General features: G+C 34.2%; 1 long non-coding RNA gene and 1 pseudogene across 1 annotated transcript; one reads left to right on the forward strand and one right to left on the reverse strand.

Moving 5' to 3' along the window:
- Nucleotides 1-1276: 1276 nt before the first annotated feature.
- LOC149568554 (serine/threonine-protein kinase AtPK2/AtPK19 pseudogene) lies at nt 1277-10727 on the reverse strand (annotated as a pseudogene).
- Nucleotides 1620-6817, forward strand: LOC149568555 (uncharacterized). The gene is made up of 3 exons (XR_016361691.1): nt 1620-1655; nt 1769-1809; nt 6745-6817. It is a non-coding gene; the product is annotated as an uncharacterized LOC149568555 (long non-coding RNA).
- Nucleotides 10728-14865: the final 4138 nt, after the last annotated feature.

Genomic DNA, 14865 nt, shown 5'->3' on the forward strand with positions numbered 1-14865 from the left:
ATGCTTGATTGAAAACCATTCCCTTTACCTTTTCCATTTGTGCCCATGCAAACATTTACTTTTCCTTTCCTCTCATATGCAAACAAATCTTTTGTTTTAGAGCGTAACTTATTCCAGTGAGAAAAGAGCATAAGAAATCGATGGGGGGCGTAAAAGAGAGGAAGGATTTTAATTTCTTATTCCCAACTTCATAATATATGTCTTTCTTTGAGGTAGTGTTCCCCATTCTATGTACTTCCCAATAGTTTTTAGATTGTCATTTTGTCACTCTTATAGAAATGTCATGTTCTGATGGACTTGAAACAGGATATGTTCTATGTTCTTACCACCTTCATTTGGGGGTAATGATAAATTATGTCAAGAAATGTGAGAGCAGGAGACATTTTTGAGTTAAGTACATGATGCAATAAAATGGGTATTGAAATTGTGACTTAGGTAGATACTTTGATGCAAAAATGGTGGGATTCTTTATCATTTTGTCGGCCAATTTTTTTGCTGAGATTGGTTTTGAAATAAGGGTTTTTTAATAATTTTTTTGAGTCATTTCATTTGTATAGTTCAAATTTTAATTTAAATGTGAGAGTGCACATTATTTGTGAAGTTTTAGGGTTTCTATTTTGGGTGCTAATTCTAAGGGATTGATAGATGTCTTTATGTTCATAGATGAGTTTTTCAACATATGGGTTTTAGTTTCATGGACTAGATTAGTAGTTTCATGGTCTAAATTAGTTGTTTCATGGTTTTGCACAATATACCTATTGCCTTTTGAGTTTCTATGCAACCTTGATTGTTGTGTCAAACTGATTGAAAAAGAAGAATTAGTTGTTTAATATGATAATGCACATCACATCTGTTATGTTAAACTTAGGCTCTTACTTTGGAATTATTATTCTAGTATGGTAAATGCACAAGGTTTAAACTAAAATTAATGATTTTACATATCTTGATTTTGATGTTTCAGTTTTAGAAGGTTAATTGTAACTATGTTTATGCCTGCATTCGTACATTTAAATAAAAATAACTTTGCGTGTGGTAATTCTATTTCTTGGGATAATAGTTGTAAGAGCTGAGAACTTGTTAAAGAGAGGAAGGATGTGGAATCCTACACAATGGAATATGTTTTTTTGAATGATCATGGAGGATAAAGGAAAGGAAATGGGCTTTAATAGTCCACAGCACTAGTCATAGTTTTGGGTTGATATATGGTAACATATGGTTGATAGTGATATAGGACTACCTCATATGGGACTACCTTGTACTCCTTTTCGGAAGGTACCTAACATTTGGTCACAGTGATATGGGAGAAGAAAGAGGGATATAGAGTCTCGAGCCTTGAAAGCCTAGCGCTAGGAGCCACGTAAGTGTAACCTTTAGGGCCTGTTTGGCAATGGGAATTAGAGTGGAATAAGCTTTTCCTAATTCTTAAAAAATTATATTCTCCATTTGGGTGCTGCCACTAGGAATTATGAATAGGAATATATATGCCAATTTTACCTCAAAAATGGGCTCCACCCAAAGAGGTGGAATTGGAATATATATTCTTATTCCAACTTTTACTTTTTTCAAAAAATATAATCGGTCCGGTCCGTGAAAAATTTTCCCCCAAATTTTCTTGCTCATCGCGTGCAACTCCATTTGTCTCCAATGAAATTTAGGTGCTCATTCTCATTCTCCATTGTTCTGCTGCTTATCAATTTATCTGTTTTGTAGTGTAGTTGTTAGCTTCACTATTTTGAAGAGTGTGCTCATCGATTTAACTATTTTGCAGAGGTTCCCTTCTTCCTCTTTGTGTTTCATGCATTCTTCCAGGTAACGTGTTCTCCATTCCTCAAAACATTGTTTGTGTTCTTCTCATTTTGCTTGTTATTTTCTCCATTTGCATACAGAGCTTTTATCTATCTCTACTTTTATCCGTCACATATAGATTTTTTATCCATCGCATATAAGATTTTCATCCGTCACGTATAGGGCAGGGGACACTCTCTATCTATGATGGTAATGAAAGGGATTCCTTGAGAGCTGCCTGTGGGTGATAAGTAAGTTCAAACATTAGGGTTCTCTCTTGTATTGATTGTTAATGGACCCAAATCTTTTTAAAAGGAAATCTCTTATTGCAGGAGCTTCCCTGTCCTCCACTTTATGCCACAAGCTATTTTGTATTCACCCATTTCTTTTTTATTACAATATTTTCTCAAAAAAAACTCATTCACAGATTCTCTTTTCATAGTTTGCCTCCTCCAAACTCAACATGTTTGAGGCCAAGATCACTCGCATCTTAAAGTTGCCCCCTATATCTAGAAGCTCTGAACCCTTCACATCGTAGAGAAGAACATTTATATGTTTATGAATCGTGGTTGGATTGGATCCGAAGTTACCAATTATCTAAACCATGTGACAAAGAAAAATAAAATTGAACTTTTATTTATTTCACAACCATACCAATTCTCAAGGCTACAAAACCTATGTAAATCCTAGTTTCCTCTCTCTCTCTCTCTCTCTCTCTCTCAAGATTCCTTTCAGATTGCATGGAAACTAGGTTTTAGATACTAGGGAAATTAGATTTCTATTTAGTGGGTACATTAAAATTTGATGAATTGGGACATTCCTCCATGTTCAGTTGTATGAAAATATAATTCAGATTTCATGGTTGCAAACCAATCAAGTTTGAAAGGCATACTTGTAGTGTCAAAAAGTGCACTACTTCCTTCTAACTAGTTCATTTCACTTGTTATTCTCATTGAATCAATTGGGTTAAGTACAAAATGCTCTTTTGGCTATCTAGAAAAATGAATTTTTGACTTGGTATGTGCTTCACTTTACTAGAGGATAGTCTGAGATGCTATGTTAGATTCAATTCCACTACTTTGCATAAGTAATGGATTCAGATTATAGTTAGAAATGATTGAATGTTATGAAGATGTGTTTCCAACATTGAGCTTTCTTTTAATCCTTGTCCTCTAGTAGTTCTTAATTTCATTGTCTATACTACTAGGCAAACACCTTACAATTCTTGACCATTTGCAATGCAATAAAATCAACCTCAGTAATATATTTTTCTATTCCCCAATTCCCAAAACCCTTATTTTAAACCTATTTTGGCTAAGTGGTTTATCCAAGGTCACATTTCCCTTAAGCAAAATGTTATACTACAAATTGCTACTTCACAATCAAAGAAAAATGTTGGGACATAATATTTGCAATTTGCTGCTTCATAATCATGTCCATCTCATCCCACATAATAGAGATGATATGTTGTGCACATGTGTCCCCACATTTATATAATATTTACAATTGTGAGTGACAATCACTAAACTCAACTTATGGAAAGACCTGCCAGATATGTGGTAGTTGATATGTTGCTTGAGATCACAATAAGTGCTATTTCTATGTTTCTAGGGATGCCTTGCAATCATATACATTTGCTCATCTTCAAAATCTGTAGTGAAATTTTAGGAAGCTCTATAATCTACTACTCTTCAAAGGACATAACTTATGGAAAAGATTCTCAATATCTAGTGGGAAATTATCTTAATGATTTAGTATTATGGTTGGAGGGTTCTGTTGGAATTGGTTTTGAATTAATAGACAAGTTGTACATTAAATATTAATAATTCAATTAGCCGCCTCTTAGCTTGATGGAAAGATTATCTAGTTGCATTCTAATACAATTTCAACTAAGTGAAATTGCAGACATTTTTAGACATTGAGAATTTTTTTTTCTTAATTGGGGAAGAGGTTAAAGCTTAAGCATGACACATTTAAATGCAGCAGGGAACCATATGATTGATTGGTAATTTATTTTGGAAATTAAATTCATAAAGTTGTAAAGTAGAACTTTTCCTGCAGATTGCATTTTAGGATTTCTTCCTCTTTTAAATAATTTAAAATACTTTCATTTGGGATAATCATAAAAAAATTAGATTTCAAATGATATTAAACAAATTAGATTCCAAATGATATTGACATAATATATTTATTTCATATTTGATATAATATCATAAAACACAAAAGCTGAGAATGTAAATGTCTTCAAATATTCAAATTTGATATAATGTTTGAAAATGTCTTGAAGTTTGATATAATGTCTGAAAATGTCTTCAAGACTTGTGCGGTGTTCCCCATATTTTCTACTCAGAATAAGATTGTACATTTCAAGTATGTTTTATTTTTATGCACAACTATTTGCAATGATTTTTTGTGTTCTTCTTCTCAGTCAATCATCTTGTGGCTAGATAGGAACATGTCAAACCTAGATAATGTGCACCTTAACCTTAGGTGGGAGTGTCAAACAATAACACCTCATCCAATAGATCTTGCTAATGATATAGAAGTTTAGGGAAGCATCATTAGAATGATCACCCTCTTGCGTGTACTTGCTATTTTGCTTGCCATCCAAGCAGTATTCATAGTAGCATCTTTCGAAGAAGCTAGATTAAATAGGTGTAAGAGAAGAAGAGCTTCTTGTCCTTTCTATAAATGTATTATATATTCCAATGGGGTAAAAGCACAAACTTGTGTCACCTTTTATAAAAGAAAAGTGATATAAAGTCTTCAACTTTAACGACATAAAAGTGGCATTTGTGCTAAGAATTTGAAGATGATGTAAACTAATAAAATGTGTAAAATTAGATGAAGTTTATGTTTTTAATTTTAAAAAAAAAATATTTAGTGAAAATTTTATCTAATTTTAAAATTTTCAAGTCCATTTTAATTTTTTTTTTAAATGCTGAAAAATATAGAGTTTTTTTCCCGTCAAACAAATATATGCACAAATGCTCATATTTTATTCTGATTTTGGAATATGTTAGAGTCAACATGTATACCTAGTGTACCAAATTTTTTTTTTGAAATTTGGCTAATATTATAATTGGTCAAAGTCAAAGTTATTAGAAATTGGCAATTTTTCTCTCCCGTCAAACTGTTTCCATCAAATCTACATATTTTTTAAAACAAATTACATATTCTTGAAGAAGACACTCTCCTCTAGTGCAACATTAAAAAATAATAATTTTTGAACATGATTTACTATTTTTTTCTTATTTTTGAATAGACATCTTCCTGAATCTTAAAATACCCACTTGTAATATTTTAAAATTATAACATATTATCCATTATCAAAATAATAATAAAATTATATGATCATAATCTTGACTTTGAGACCTACAAAACTATATTTTTAGTTTTAAAAAAAAATTCAATTTAGTAAGTCAAATTGGCCTTCAAGTGAGAAGTTTTTAGAAGTTCTTATTTTTGCTTGTGTGGCTACCACCTAGGATGCCACATAGGTAGTTTTGGTCGAAACAGTTTCGACCATAACTGTTTTGGCCAAAAGTGTTATGGCCGAAACCCCTAGGCTTATAAAATTGTCGTCAACCACTTTTTGGCTATTTTTTATGATATTTTGAGTCATTTGATACATGGGGGTTACGATCGAAACTCATTCGGCTGGAAGTGTTTTGGTCGTAACCCTGCATGCCACGTTGACAAGGAAACCTACCACGTATGTACGACCAGAATGTGTTCAACCGTAACTTTTATAGCCGAAACTATTTCGGCTATAACCCCTCCAAATATCACAAATGGTGACACAGGTTTGTGCTTTCACCCAATGAGACAGATTTCCATGACCAAATATGCATGAGTAGAGGAGCTTTCTTCAAACTTGCTAATATTTTAAAGGAGAAAGGGAGCATGAAAGATACACTAAACATGAAATTGGAAGAACAACTAGTCATGTTACTCCATACCCTTGGCCACAATCTAATGAATTGTAAGATTGGCCATAACTTTGGTCACTCAAGAGAGACATTGAGTCACTACTTCCACAAGGTCTTAAAGGCTATCATATCACTCCATAGAAATTACGTTTTTCCCCCTTCTCCATCTACTACTCTAAAAATAGTTGGGAAGGATCATTTTGATCCATACTTTAAGGTAAATCTCCTACTGAAATCTTTTGTTACTTGAATCTTTAGCACATTGCTATGTATTTGACAACAATATATTTGTATGATAGGATTGTATTGGAGCAATCAATGGAACCCATATACCAATCACCATTGATGTGGATAACCAAGCAAAATATCATGATAGAAAAGACAAACTATCACAAAATGTAATGGGTGTTTGTTCATTTGATTACAAGTTTCAATATGTTCTTGCTAGTTGGGAAGGGTTAGCTATAGATAGTCATGTTCTTACTTCGGCTTTGTCAAGAGCAGATCCACTACTAGTTCCCCTTGATTATATATTGAAATATATTTTTAATGATTAATATAGTCATTATTATAAATCATAGTTTTTATGTTATTTCCAATATATAACTTTGTTTTTCTTTGTATAACAAAATTCTATTTAGTTGATGTTGGTTATCAAAATGTTCCTAGATTTCTTGCCTCTTATCGATGTACATAGTACCACTTAAAAGAGTTTTCTAGAGAAAATCCAATCCACAATGCACAAGAGTTATTTAACCACCGACACTCCTCACTTAGGAATGTGATTGAGAGCACATTTGGTATTTTGAAGCAACATTTTCCTATCTTGAGGCATGTGACATTCTATCATATCATGGCAATAGGTTAGCAATTGATTCTTTGCACTAATATATAGCTCATTGTTGTTTTTAGTCATATAGACATTTCAATTTTGACAATTATATCATCACTTTTAATAGGCTAATCTTCTAGTTGCAATCGGTTTGAGAATATGTTGATGAATTGGTTTTCCAAATGTGTTTGTTAGGTTTTGAATTAAAAAGCAATAATTTGTGGGCTTTCATTCCTCTAGCAGCCATTTGAAGGATACAAAGTGGCGCTTGAACATAGGTTATCATAAAAGAAATTGCTTTATCTTCTCACAGTGTCATGCTCTATTGGAGTACAAGTCAATTAAGCTAAATTCTAGTTAATTTTATCATAATGTTAACTTTTTCTAGCTATATGCACATGATGATTGCAGATCCTATGCCGTGATAACAATGACCTATTAAAGGCCAACATCATAGGCCATGACAATAGTTAGAATGAGGACAAAATGTTAGAAGGAAAATAATTAGTGAATTATGTGAAGGAAAAAGTAAGATCTCTTTTAGGGCTATAGTACTCTGCATCTATTATAGTTGACATTGCTTCTTAGGTCTTGATAGTGCCTATCAAGACTTTACATTTTAGGTCCCACCACTATTACATTCTTCCATTAGAAAAAAGAAAGAGGACTCATTCAAACAAAAATACATATTCCTTTGAATCTAAAATGCCAAAGTCTTCAATATGACATTTTTACTAGAAACCATGCACTTGTAGTTCCATCTATCAAATATTACATTGTCTCTTGATGTAGGAGCATCTGTCTATTACTGTGCCATGAAAGAGCATCCTTCAATTAAGTCTGGCACATATTTGGTTAGATATATCTAAGATTGATTCAATGTCAAATTTGGGCAGATACAAGAGAGGAAATGAAGGCAGTTACATAGAATATGAGTGGAAGAATAAATTGCAAGATATAAAATGTGAATGGGAAAGAGTGGAGAATTTGATTTCATGTTGCGTGTAGGTATGTGAGAGATGCATTAATTTTAAGGGGATTTTTTTGGGGGTCTTTAGAAGATTTAGGAAGTTATTTTTGTTAAGCCAACTCTGGCCACAAATACACCAGGTTGCAAGTATGAGAGCAGATCAATAATCATTTGAATTGAGAATGTAGGTCTGTGAGAGAATAAATTAGATGAAAATGTTCTGAAACTAATAAGGTCATCTTTTTGTAATGCAAATTTGTTTTGGGTTTTAATAAGAATTTCTAATGCTTGTTGAGTCAATTTTCCATCCACTAGGATTTTGGGTTTATTTGTTCATATTATAGAGAGAAATCAACTTTTTAGGATTTAGGATTTATTTGTTCATTTTACAGAGAGAAATCAAGGTCTTGTTCTTATTCTTTTATCAAAATTTTGCAGCACTATAGAAGAGCTTTGGCCATGATCAAAATTACACATTTCTTTTGCTCCCCTTGTATTTTGGTTGTTTTCATTTAGTTGGACTGGTTGCATGTTGGAGCTTTCATTCTCCATCCAACTTTGGTTGTGATATGTTTCTTTATGTTTATTTCTTGTTTCTTTCACTTATGATGTTTCAGATCATATTTAAAATTGCAAGTACATGTTTTTTTTTTGTCTTGAATGGGCTATCACTTACCCAGTCCCTCTGGATTTATCATAAACTCGTATGTGCAAACCTATGCTGTTGAATCTATTATGAGTGATTCATCAAGCTCTGCTAGTTCAATGTCATTAGAATGCCCAACCCACGATCTCTTGATCGCTTCCAGTTTGGATATAGTCAGTGCTTGCAAGCAATCTTTTGCTGCAAACTTTTGTTGTCTGTGTGTTCATCAAAACTTTGTTAGTGTGTGTTCATCGAAACTTTGTTGTTGTTAGTGTGCCATTGAAACTTTTTCATTTAATCATTTATATCGTTGTAGGGAAACACTCAAGCTAATAAGTAACCACTGACACCAAGTTCCAAGACTAAGAGATCTTTATTTCAACATTAACATATGGGATTGTGTTAAGGATTTTACACCTGTTATCTAAATATGGATAGTATTTCCTTATAGGAAAAATTATGTTTTAAATTTCAAATAAATGGGTATATATTAGGGAGTCATTCATATTTTTTAGGGAGTTCTATATTTTGTTTAGGAAATGCTGGTTAGATTAAGGATGGCTTACGAAGTTTTTGAGTTCAGATTGTAGTTCATTTCAAGTTGTATTATTCTGTAAAGTTTTATAAAACTAACATCTAGCTTAGGATTAGAGTCTTTTATGTTGAAACAAAGTTAGACATAGGTATGTTTGTGGTGGAGTTAAGATCTCATGTTAGTCACTATTAGATAGTGTGAAACCCTCAATTGAACCAATAGTTTGAACCAAGTCCTTATAGAAAATGACCTTTACATACCCTAGTCTATGATTGATTGACATGTTTAACAAGTGTTTTAGATTCACACTACTGTTACAGTTGTACTTAAAAGACAAGGTGTGTATAGTGTGTGAGAGCTAGATGACACCCACATCTAGCTCTACTCAAACCAGGGGCTAATTAACTAAAACCTTCATTAATGCCCAAGGGAAAGCCATGAAATCATCAGTCTACCGTTCAATGCCCATTTAGACATGTATATAAATAATCATGTGTTGAATATTACCTTAATTGATTTGTGGTTACATGTATTAGAGGGTTGGAGATAGACAACAAGTTTATGTATTGCTTGTATTTAATTGTGATGCTTGCTTCATACTATTATTGTACACTTTTATTGACTATTTATTAATTATTTGAAGTCTTACATCAATATAATAGCTGCTTATCTAAGAGATAAAAATGACTTTCACCAATCTAATGACCAGCATACATGAAGAGGTTTATATGCCCCCTATTGCTATACCCATTGCTCCCCCTATTTCTACCCTGATTGTTAGTTCTTCTAGAAGTCCAAAAGTGATATGCCTAGAGAGATGGAGCAAAAATAGTATCAAGTGTAAGAAAGTAAAGATAGCGTGGCATAATTTATAGTATTGAGTGTAAGAAATTAAATATAACGTGGCATAATTTAGTTTCCATCTACACAAATATTTATTTTGATGTTATTTCCATCTTAATTTACTATTTTACACATCTCTAATAATCTAAATATGATATGCCTAAAATCCAAAAGTGATATGCCTAAAGTGATTTACAAACATGGGATAAACATATTCCTCATCAAAATCTGGCTGAACCAAATAGATCAAGAATTGTGACTTTAGAATAAAAAATGTAAGAATAGTGAATCCAGAATAATAGATGCTTATTCCTAATTCCTATCCCTGCAACCAAATAGGCCCTTTAAAGAATTCATTAGATTTTGGGGTAGAAGCTGGGGAATCTTGTGCAGGCATGTTTGTCCAATGTTCATCAAAATTGGCAATGCAGTCTTTTCCACTCACATTAGGCCTTAAGGTGGGCTTTATCTCCCGTTCCTGAACTTTCTTCCAGTTAATGATTTTAAACCACTTGTGCCGCTTAAATTCATCACTGTCATTAACTTCGCTCCCTAGACGCTTATCAAGATCCTTCTACAACAGTCCTTTGAGCAATGAATGAATGAGGTTTAGATGTTAGGTATGATGAAAATTTGATTTTATAATTAATAATTTTATCATGAAGCTTTTACTGATTGTTGTGGGTGAATGGAGGCTGACCAGTAACCATTTCATATAGAAGTATTCTGACATACCAATCAGCAGCTTCATCATGACCTTTTGAAAGTATGATTTCAGGTGCCATATACTCTTATCCCACACCTAGAGTTGGATCGCATTGACTCATCGACTTCCTTTGTCAGGCCAAAATCAATCAACATCATGTCCTTCAACATCCATATGATTTTTCTCAGGTTTAAGATCTTGATGTATAATGCAATTTTTGTGAAGATGCGTCACAGTAGAAACTATTTTTGCTGTATAAATCTGAGCCAATTCCTTACTCAAAAGTCCTTGTCAATTAAGTTGAAAGAATAGATGCCCTACATTTATAAAATGCAGAATCAAATACAAATTTGATTCTGTTTGGAATGAATAATGAATTTGAACTATAAATGGATGGTCCACCTTTTTCAAGACATCCCTCTTTCATGCAGTCTACATGATTCCTTGTAATAATTTTATCCTTTTGCATTACTTTCATGGCGTATATATCATTTTTTGTTCCCTTTCGTCTCTCCTGGAACACCTTACCGAATGCACCCTACCCAAACAACCCTTAGAAGCTCAAAATCCTATGTACTAATATTTTCAACGAGATTTTTCTTAACATCATTTTGATCAAGAACTAACTACACCATCAAAGTCTTCAGAAAGGACTCCCGATTTATCTTCATTTAGCAAGCTTGATGAACATCCAACCCTATGGGCTTGCTCAATTTTGTTGGGTTATCTCTTAAGGTTTGGATCATAATTGAAGGCAAGCTGACAGCATCAAACCCCATCTTCTACTTCAGAAGATGACATTGCAAAGGCAAGAAAGTGTAATTGGGAGCATCGGAATGTTAATGTAGCATATGGATTCCATCCCCCGACCTCACACCTTGATCTCCCTATGAGAAATATAAATCAACTTCAAAAACTCACAACCCTAAATGTAAAATTTTCTTGGCACAAACTATTTCCAAGTACCAATTTTTCTCGGCACATGAAGGTGCCGAGTGGCAATTTGCTCGACACTTGAAGGTGCCGAGTGAGCTTGGCACTCAAAAGAAAACGTAGTAGGTGCTGAGTTAGCTCGATACTCAAAAGAAATGCTCAACAACAATGGAAATGCTCGGCACCAATGGATGTCAAGTGAGCTCGACTCTAACTAAAATTTATAACTTAGAAAAATTAACAACAGAAGAGGATGTTGAGTGTTCTATTTCAAACTGAAAAAATTATAACTTAAGAAATTCCAACGTGAATGCTTTCACCATTAAAACTAGAGAGCCAAAACTTTAAGCTTCAAAACAAAACTTGTCAAATGCAATGAAAAAAGGAAGAACAATGGATTCAAGTATGCCTGTTTGCTTTACTATTCAACTGAGATTTAAATTATTACAAAATCTGGGAGCATTCAGCTTCAACCAAAAAATCCTAAAATAACCCTAAACTGGTTAAACTTCAAACTTCAATAAACTTTAAACTTGCAATACTAATGGCTGCATACAATGGTGCCTAAAGCAATCACTACTTCAACAGGTCGAATTCAACAATGACAAACTTACAGAGTGAATAGGGGAAACACGTGCAACTGCAGGCACAAACTTCTTTCCTTCTTCCTTCTCTGCTCTACTATGCAACTTCTCTCTGATCTGCTTGATCACACATACTCTGAATAATCAATCTCAAAACATTCCTTTTTGTCATATTTTCCCCCTCAATGTCCAAATTCAAAATCTCACCTACCAAAAATAAATGCCATCTGTTCATGGAATGCATAGACAGGGTAGATGGGCGTGGGGCTCAAGGATAACCTACTGGCTCTTCAACATTTAATTTTCCCAACACTCCCCCTTTTTCCTAAGACCCACAAACAAGGATCACTTCTGATCCAAATCAACTACACCAAGACTCTCTCTTAGGTGTACAAAAGTTCCAATGCCTAATGGCTTTGTAAATATGTCTGCTAGCTGTTGCTTAGACTTACAAAAATCCATCTTGATATCTCCATTCTCCACCAACTCTTTGATGAAGTGATATCTGATCTCTATATGCTTGCTTCTCCCATGGAAGACTGGATTCTTGGACAATGCAATTGATGAGATGTTGTCACAATAAATTGTGGTTCCATCCTCTTTCCTTTCATTCAAATCATTCAAAATCCTTCTTAACCAAATAGCTTGACATGTTGCTACATTTGCTACTATGTATTCAGCCTCTGCTATAGATTGAGCAAAATAAGTTACTTCTTGGATGCCCATGAAATTGCACCCGATCCCATATGAAACATATATCTAGAGGTGCTCTTCCTATCATCTAAACTTCCAACCCAATCACTATCTGTGTATCCCACCAACTTAAAATCATCATTTGCAGTATACAAAATTCCAAATCCCTTGGTACCTTTCACATACCTTAGGATCCTCTTTCCCACTTGCCAATGGGAATCCTTTGGTGTTTCCATAAATCTGAAAATCAGACTTACTGCATGCATTAGGTCTGGTCGAGTTGCAATCAAATACATTAAACTTCCAACCATACTCTTGTATAATATTGGATCCACTCTCTTGCTAGAGTCTTCCTTGCTCAACTATTGTTGTTGGTGTAGAGGCTACCTTACTATTTTGCATTTTGAATCTCTCCAAGATCTTCCTTGCATACTTTTCTTGAGAGATGAAGATGCCATTATGCATTTGTTTTACTTCTATGCCTAGAAAGTATTTCAAGAGACCTAGGTCTGTCATCTCAAATTCATTTTTCATAGTCTCTTTGAACTCACAAATTAGAGCCTTTTCATTACCAGTAAAAATCAAATCATCTACATACAAGATAATAATTAACGCATTTCCATTTGTTGCCTTGATGTAGAGAGTAGGCTCACCATTGCTTTTGCTAAAGCCATTGCTCATTAAATATGAGTCAATCCTACTATACCATGCCCTTGGAGCTTGCTTAAGCCCATAAAGAGCTCTCTTTAATCTATATACTTTGTTCTCTTCACCTACAACTTCATAACCAGATGGCTGCTCTATATAGACTTCTTCCTTCAATACACCATTTAGGAAGGCGGATTTCACATCCATTTGAAGTACCTTCAATTTGTGTTGAGCTGCAATTGCTATGACAGCACACACAGTTTCCATTCTTGCAACCAAGGCATATCTCTCATCATAATCTCTGCCATACTGCTATTTGTAGCCCTTGACTACCAGCCTTGCCTTATGCCTATTAATTTTTCCTTCAGCATTGCATTTGGTCTTGTAGACCCATTTCACTCCAATCACTTGCTTCTTGGGAGGCAATTCAATTAGCTCCCATGTCTCATTTCTTTCTATAACATCTATTTCCTCATCCATGGCCTTACACCATTTCTTCTCCTTAATAGCTTCTTCAAAATATATTGGATCACTATGAGAAAATAATTCAAAATTAACACTCTCATCATAATCTTCATACCTTTCATCTTGGTATATCTCCCTAAGACTCTTGGTCTTTCTTGGTAACAGGGAGGAGAGTGTGGGATCAAAATCTTCACTGCTACTACTTTGTCGACTAGTTCGATCTTCATTGGTACTTGGCACTGACACTTGGTCATGCTTAGAGGAGCTCGGCAAGAATTGAGGTTGCTTGCATTTTCTTCTATTTGCTCCTTCTTCTTGCTATTCATCAGCATCTTCTTCACTCATAATTGGCACTTTACTAGAAGTGCTTAGTGACTCATCAATTTGTCCATACCATGACTAATTTTTAAAAAATTCCACATCTCTTGAGAGAATCATCTTGTTGTTCAATGGGTCATACAATCTGTATGCCTTTGATTCTGAGCTATACCCTGTGAAGATTCACTTTACACCTTTGTCATCCAATTTCTTCCTTTGCTCTTTAGGCACATGTGCATATGCAACACATCCAAACACCCTTAGATGTCCAACTGTCCATCTTCTTCGTGACCATGCTTCTATTGGAATTCTGTCACGGATTGCCTTTGTAAGACACCTATTGATTAGGTAAACTGTTGTTGCCATAGCCTCTCCCCAAAATTCAGTAGGGAGACCTTTCTCTTTCATCATGCTCCTTGCCATTTCAACAATGGTCCTGTTCTTTCTTTCAGCCACTCCATTCTGCTGTGGTGTATAGCTGGCTGTGAGCTCTTTCTTTATGCCATGTTTTCTACAAAAATTATTGGAGGTATACTCCCCTCCTCTATCTGATCTTAAGACCTTGATATAATGTCGACATTATCTTTCAGCCTAGGCTTTAAATTCTACAAATTTGTCAAATGCTTCAGATTTTTTCTTTAAGAAATAGACTCATGTCCTATGACTGAAATCATCTATAAATGTCATAAAATAAGTACTCCCTCCAATGGAAGTAACTTGCATAGGACCAAATAGGTTAGTATGCACTAATTCTAATGGATATCTAGCCCTCCTAGAATTTTTAGAATTTAAGAGAAGCCTATGTTGCTTACCCAAAATACAAGCCTCACACTTGTCACATGAATTTCCTATACGCGTGAAACCATCTACCATTCTTTTATTTGATAACAAATTTAAACTAGCATAGCCAAGATGACCATACCTAAGGTGCCGTAGCCATGAGGGGTCTTCAATCACACTCCTTAGAGCTGATTG

The sequence above is a fragment of the Cupressus sempervirens genome, chromosome 3 (assembly GCF_028749045.1).
Source record: "Cupressus sempervirens isolate cs-2001-9-10 chromosome 3, ASM2874904v1, whole genome shotgun sequence".
In the NCBI taxonomy this organism is placed as follows: Eukaryota; Viridiplantae; Streptophyta; class Pinopsida; order Cupressales; family Cupressaceae; genus Cupressus; species Cupressus sempervirens.